This window comes from Bos indicus x Bos taurus, chromosome 11 (assembly GCF_003369695.1).
Source record: "Bos indicus x Bos taurus breed Angus x Brahman F1 hybrid chromosome 11, Bos_hybrid_MaternalHap_v2.0, whole genome shotgun sequence".
NCBI classification, from domain to species: domain Eukaryota; kingdom Metazoa; phylum Chordata; class Mammalia; order Artiodactyla; family Bovidae; genus Bos; species Bos indicus x Bos taurus.
In genome coordinates this window covers 56,898,415-56,906,308 of record NC_040086.1, presented here as the reverse complement: position 1 = coordinate 56,906,308, position 7,894 = coordinate 56,898,415, and the positions used below count along the sequence as shown (strand labels likewise).

At 36.0% G+C, this 7,894-nt stretch overlaps 1 pseudogene; it reads right to left on the bottom strand.

The window, feature by feature from the left end:
• Positions 1-4,425: 4,425 nt before the first annotated feature.
• Positions 4,426-5,151, bottom strand: LOC113900837 (annotated as a pseudogene).
• Between the last annotated feature and the right edge of the window lie 2,743 nt (positions 5,152-7,894).

The window sequence follows — 7,894 nt, the reverse complement described above, 5'->3', positions numbered from 1 at the left end:
GCAAATGTCAGTGAAGGAAAAAAAAATAGAGAACAAGGAAGATCAATAAAACATAGAGATCAATGAGCAAAAATAATGTTCAATTATTAAAAATCAGATTTTAATAATAAAAGTGAAACTAGCACACTTGATTCAGGCAAACACCTTCCCACAGACATCAATTGCATTCATTTAATAGACTTGTGTATTGCCACATTCCTAGTATGGCCTTCTATTTATGTTTCAATGGGAATCAAATGATCAACTCAGATAATTTCTTAAATAACTGTTTTACTCATGATCTTCTTTATGTTGTTACAATAATCTACCCTCCTAATTTTATAAAAGCATATGCAAGAGCCTACCTCTTTCTTTCTTAAAACTTTTAAAATGAAAATTAATTCTTCTGAGAATATGATGAAATAGTTAGAAAGCGACTTGAGGATTTTTATCAGAATTTAGCTCAACAATAAAAATAAACAAAAATAATAATCAAAATCTAGAAATCAATCTAGAAGATCAAAATTTTATTATTATAATTTCCAGCAGATGTACAGAGAATTAAGATATAATAGAAAGGTTTTCTCCATGATCTGGCATAATATTCAAATTTCTTACTGTAATAACCTACCAATTTCAAGATAGGAATATTAAGCAATGATTTATCTGCAGTACAAGGGTATTAATAATATCTATACCATAATTGTGTAATGAGTAATAAATGCATGATTAATGTGAAAAAGATGTAGTTCAAAAGGCTGATAATTCAAGTTTCAAGTATTCAGAATTCTCAATTTCTTTTCTGTCCTTTGTCTCTGTGTATATTACTTTACACATAAACACACAACACAAGGAAAATTTTAAATATTCTGATTTAGTAATAATGGAAACACAAAATCTTAATATTTGTGAGACAGAGAAAATAGTGCTTGGGAAAAATATCACATTAAATGTTTATACAAAAGACAAAATTATTAAGTGAAAAATTCCACCTTAAAAACTAGAAAAAGAAGACAAATAAATGCAGGAAGAAATAATAAAATAATAAAGGTAAGAGCAGAAATCACTAAGATCATGAGAAGAAAAAACAACAGAAAAGCTTCAGTGAAACTCAATATTTCTACTTTGATCAATAATAATAGATCTCTGAAAAGATCTTTAAAATAAATAGGTATATGATACCATAATTGCCATCAGTAAATGAGAAAAAGCATATTTCTATAGGTTTTAAGGACATTAAAGGCTAATAATGAGTATCAGTTTTCTAGTTTTGCCAGTAAATTTGGTATCTTAGAGTGAAATGAATAAATTCCATAGAAGACAAACTACATAGTTTACTTACTAAGAACTGAAATCACTATTACCCTAATAAAAACAAATTCAAAGATTTTATAAGTGATTCTGAAAACTTATAGAGATCAATATCCTCAGAAATATAGCTTCAGATATCCTTAATGAAATACTAGTAAATCAAATATAGCAATAAATAAAGATCATTATAAATAATGGCCAAATGGGGTTATCCTAGGAACACAAAGTTAGTTCAAAATCTTAATCAATAAATGGAATTCACCATAGCAACACACTTCAGAAGACATACCATATAATTCTCTCAAAAGATATAGAAAAAGAATCTGGCAAAGCTTCATTCTTTTATCTTTTAGGATAAAAGACAAAATTATCTTTTAATCGGTATGCTTTTATCAAACAAAGATGTGTCACAATTGCAATTGGTAGTATTTTTGTTTTAAAAGCTCACAAAATAGTGATACTTCTCCCAAATAACAGAATTTAAGATTCAGAGAAATGTAATAGTCACATTATGTGACTGTACTTCCAGCCCTAAAGCCAGGGTATTCTCCATTTTCATTATACAGTGTATCAGTTTTCCATGGTGTTAAAACCAATGACCACAAGAACTGGTGGCATAAAACAACTAAAATTCATTCTTTGGTGTGTTACCAACTTGTTCATTAGTGTATTAGCAAGACAGTATATTCCCTGTTTTCATTATACAGTGTATTAGTTTTCTGCGGTTGTTATAACCAATTACCACAGACTAGGTGACATAAAACAGCTAAAATTTATTCCCTCACTGATCCAGAGGTCAGAAGTTCAAAATCAAGGTGTTGGCAAGCTTGAATTCCCTTCAGAAGGACTGTGCAGGAATCTTTCTCTTGTTTCTTCTAATTACTGGTTGCTGCCAGCATTCCTTGGCTTTCTTTTTATTTCTTTATTTGTATTGTAGTTAAAACATTTAACATGAGATCTAGAGTCTTCGGTTTCCCAGGTGGCTAAGTGGGAAAGCATCTGCCTGCCAATGCAGTTGATGCAAGTCGTAGATTCCATCCATGGGTCTGGAAGATCCCCTGGAGTAGGAAATGGCATCATACGCCAGTATTCTTGCTTGGAAAATTGTATGAACTGAGAAACCTGGTGGGCTACAGTCCTCGGGGCCACAGTAGAACATGACTGAGTAATAGAATCTTAATAAACTTTTAAATATAAAATACAGTATTGTTAATATACAACGTAGCATTGTTAGCTACAGACCAGTGCCGTACAGCTGCTGCTGCAGCAGCAGCAGCAACTTTTCATTTTGCCTTCATCACAGCCACTGGAAACCACAATGTTACTCTATGCCTTGATGAGTTTTATTATTTTAAATACCTCATTTAAGTGTAAATATTTGTTCTTCTGTTATTGGCTTAGCATACTGTCCTCAAGGTTCATCTGCGTTGTACTTATGGCAGGATTTCCATTTTTTATGACAGTGATATTTGACTGTGTGTATATAACACATTTTCTTTATGCATTCACCTGTTAATGGACATTTAAGTTGCTTCCATACCTTGGTTACTGTAGATAGTGCTCCAATGAGCATGGGAATGTAAATAGCTCTTCAAGATCCTAATTTTGATCCCGTTGGATAAATACTTAGCATGATTGTTAAGTCTTATAGCAGTTATATTTTTAATTTCTGGAGGAATCTCCAGTTTTTCACAGCAGCTGCCCCATTTTACATTCTCATCAATATTGATGATTCCACTTTTTCTGCATCCTCTCCTACACTTGTTATCTTTCTTTTGATGAAGTGTTAATGATATTTCCATACATCTTAACTAGGTCAGGAAGATCCTCTGGAGGAGGGTGTGGCAACCCACCCCAGTATTCTTGCCTGGAAAATTCCATAGACAGAGGAGCCTGGTGGGCTACCATCCATGAAATCACAAGTCAGACATGACTGAGCAACTAATGCTAACAGCTGTGAAGTAACAGCTCATTATTCTGATTTGCTTTTCCCTGTTGATTAATGATGTTGAGCATTTTTCATATACCTATTGGTTAATTATATATTTTCTTTAGGGAAAGTCTATTCAGTCCTTGATCTTTTTTTTTTTTTTTCAGTTGAGTTATTCAGATTTTTGCTTATTGAACAGTAGGAATTCCTCATACATTTTGAACATTAAAACCTTTTGGATATGCTGTTGTTCCATCACCAAGTCATGTCCAATTCTCCATGCTTGCAAATATTTCTTTCCATTCCATAGATTTACATTTTACTCTATTAATTTTCTTTTACTATGTGTGAAAAAGCTTTTTAATTTGATGGAATTTTACTTATCTATTTTTGCTTTTGTTGCCTGTGCTTTGAATGTCAAATCCAAAAATAAATATTGCCAAGATCAATGTCCTGAAGTTTTCTGTACTTCTCTTCTCTGAATTTTATAGCTTCAAACCTTAAGTTGATGCTTTTAATCCTCTGTTGAGTTGATTTTTATTTTTTTTCTTTTTTTGGTTATGTCAGTTTATTGAGGAATTTCTGATGCTAAAGGTTAATTCTATTCACTTGATTATTTTTCGTGATGTCAAATAAAAAACTCCAAAGGCTATAAGCCATGATGTTTCACAATTACTTTCCCATATGTTGTTCAGGGAACACAAAATTCAAACCCAAAGAAATGTTCCAGTGAATCTGAAAATTGCTCTCATCCTACCTTTTTTCAAAAAGTGATAATTATGGGTTCGGAAGTAGGGTGGCAAGGATGAAAGTGGGACATGAAGAAAGCAGATATTTTCGCTCAATTTCACTTTCAAAGGTCCAAATCATTCCCATTTTTTTTTTAACATGTTTTGCACCAAAAAAGGAATCAATACTTTTCATTCCACACTTGTTAACTTTAGCCAAAGCCTTCTGCTGCTGCTGCTGCTAAGTCGCTTCAGTCGTGTCCGACTCTGTGCGACCCCATAGATGGCAGCCCACTAGGCTCTCTGTCCCTGGGATTCTCCAGGGAAAAACACTGGAGTGGGTTCCCATTTCCTTCTCCAAAAGCCTTCTGAGTCGTGGTCAATTTACTATTTTTCTTCACAGTCCTGAAATCTTTACAATTAAACAGTGTAATCTTCTTTCGCTTCTACAGGCTTATCTGATAACTTTGTTTTCTTCTATGGAGGGTTTGGCACTGAAGCTGGAGGTTCTGGAAGCTTTAAATATTTAGATAAGTTATCACTTTATTGTTTAGGGATGGATCAGATATCAGACCATGGGCATAATGGACATAATACTCGTCCTTGTCACTGGAAACCTGGTCACTAGAGAAAAACGCAATAGACTGTACCCTGGCACTGACATTTACCTTATTGGTTTTTAATGCTGCCATTTTCTCATTAACCTTTTTTTTCCTAATCATTTTAATGTCTTCTCTTTGCTGTTCTTGTAGTATTTCTTCTTGTCTATTTCTTTCTCCTCTGTCACGTGTCTATAACTTCTCAAGTTCAGGAAGTTTCAGCAACAAGTTGCAATCCGGGAACACGTCATCCATCACAACTTGATCCAGGGGCTGAAACTTCCCCTCTTTACTGGCCATTATAAGGTAGTGGAGAAGTAGAAACAGAGAGTCCATAGGTGTGGCAAAGTGAAGAAGACCTCTTGCTTGAACTGATTCATTTATAAACCAATAATTTTTTTTCCTTGAAAATTTTTATTTCAAACAGCTGCGGTAGACACATATTCAACAAGTAAATGGCTCCTTTCCCTGAACGTGGGTTAGCCAGTTTTATAAACACAAGCCCACTTTTCATCTTCTTTGACGCATCCTTTAAATATTCCAGGAGCAGGAACACGTGCTGCCAGGCACGAGCCCCGTCCCTGCCGTCCGCGCCGCCCACCATGCCGCTCATCTGTCTCTCGGCGGCCCTCAGTCCTCGGAGCGCGGTTGGCAAGTGCAGGCAGAAGGGTCGGGAAGCGCGGCGCGCGGCGCTGCCAGCAGCACGGCCTGCCAGGCGAATGTCGTTTCATTTCCGGAGTCCACAGCGGCCAGGCTTTCAGTGTTTAAATTGAGCGCCAGGCCCAGGCCGTCGGCCCACTAGATTTTTACTTTTTTGAATGATGTAATAAAAAGATACAATTTTATTCTTTGTGTAGGTATGTAAATAAAGTTTCCCAACACTTCATTGAACAGACTTCTTTCACCATTGTATATTTCTGGCACCCTTAGTAAGGATCACTTGGCCGTACAGACAACCACTGATTTACAGTGGTTCAACTTACAATTCTTCAACTTAACAACGAAGGGAAAGTAATATACATTCAATAGAAAATGTACTTTGAATTTTGATTTTTCCCAAGGATAGAGATATTCAGTACAGTGACAGCAAGCCACAGCAACTAGGGAGCTAAGCAGTTGCAAGGGGAAATAATCTAAACACTTACAACTGTTCTGTACCCATATAATCATTGTTTGTCACTATCAGTACAGTTTTAATGAATTATTTACAAGACATTAGATACTTTATTATAAAATAATCTTTGTGTTAGATGACTTTGCCCAAATATAATCTAAGTATTCTGAGCATGTTTAAGGTAAGCTAAGTTACGCTGATCCTGATTGGTAGGTTAGCTGCAAGAATTGCATGTTTAATTTAGAATATTTTCAACTTACAATGAGTTTGCCAGGAGATGAACGCATCATAACTACAGGAAGTCTTTATACACATGGGTTTATTTCTGGGTTCTTTATTGTATTGGACTGTATATCTTTGAGCAAGAACGCTACAGCTTTAACTACTGCAACTTTGTAATGTTGACATATTTTGAAGTTAAGTGTGATACCTGCAGCTTTGTGATTCTTTCTTAAGATTGTTTGGACTATTTGGAGTTTTTGTAATTCTATAATAATTTTAGGATTTTTTCCTATTTCTGTAAAAAATGCCATTGGAATTTGGATAGAGACTGCATTGAATCTGTAGTTTGGTTAGTGTGTTCATTTTAGCAATACAGCCTTCTCTAAAATTTCCTCTTAAAATATTTAGATTTATGTTTCCTGTAAGTGTGGATTCCTCCATTTTTAATCAATGCTCTTATTATTTTATAAAAAAGTGAACAAAAAGATGATCATTGACATGTTCATTGTAAATAATACATTTTAGTGTTAAAAAAATCCTTTATTTAAAACTTTGAGCAGAATTCCCTTGTTTAATATTTAGATCTGACCACTGTGTCTTTATCTTTATTATGTACATGTGTCAATATGTCTTTGCCCATCTTTTTATTCTCAAAAAGTATGGTATATTTTAGATAATTCTTTATATCATACTATGTTGGACATTCAAAGAATGCTCAAACTACCACACAGTTGCACTCATCTAACACGCTAGTAAAGTAATGCTCAAAATTCTCCAAGCCAGGATTCAGCAATATGTGAACCGTGAACTTCCTGATGTTCAAGCTGGTTTTAGAAAAGGCAGAAGAACGAGAGATCAAATTGCCAACATCCGCTGGATCATAGAAAAAGCAAGAGAGTTCCAGAAAACCATCTATTTCTGCTTTCTTGATTATGCCAAAGCCTTTGACTGTGTGGATCACAATAAACTGTGGAAAATTCTGAAAGAGATGGGAATACCAGACCACCTGATCTGCCTCTTGAGAAACCTGTATGCAGGTCAGGAAGCAACAGTTAGAACTGGACATGGAACAACAGACTGGTTCCAAGTAGGAAAAGGAGTTCGTCAAGGCTGTATATTGTCACCCTGTTTATTTAACTTATGTGCAGAGTACATCATGAGAAATGCTGGACTGGAAGAAACACAAGCTGGAATCAAGATTGCCAGGAGAAATATCAATAACCTCAGCTATGCAGATGACACCACCCTTATGGCAGAAAGGGAAGAGGAACTAAAAAGCCTCTTGATGAAAGTGAAAATGGAGAGTGAAAAAGTTGGCTTAAACCTCAACATTCAGAAAACGAAGATCATGGCATCCGGTCCCACCACTTCATGGGAAATAGATGGGGAAACAGTGGAAACAGTGTCAGACTTTATTTTTCTGGGCTCCAAAATCACTGCAGATGGTGACTGCAGCCATGAAATTAGAAGACGCTTACTCCTTGGAAGGAAAGTTATGATCAACCTAGATAGCATATTCAAAAGCAGAGACATTACTTTGCCAACAAAGTTTCCTCTAGTCAAGGCTATGGTTTTTCCTGTGGTCATGTATGGATGTGAGAGTTGGACTGTGAAGAAGGCTGAGCGCCGAAGAATTGATGCTTTTGAACTGTGGTGTTGGAGAAGACTCTTGAGAGTCCCTTGGACTGCAAGGAGATCCAACCAGTCCATTCTGAAGGAGATCAGCCCTGGACTTTCTTTGGAAGAAATGATGCTAAAGCTGAAACTCCAGTACTTTGGCCACCTCATGCGAAGAGTTGACTCATTGGAAAAGACTCTGATGCTGGGAGCGATTGGGGGCAGGAGGAGAAGGGGACGACAGAGGATAAGATGGCTGGATGGCATCACTGACTCGAGAGAAGTGAGTCTGGGGGAACTCTGGGAGTTGGTGATGGACAGGGAGGCCTGGCATGCTGCGATTCATGGGGTCGCAAAGAGTCGGACACGACTGAGCAACTGATCTGATCTGATC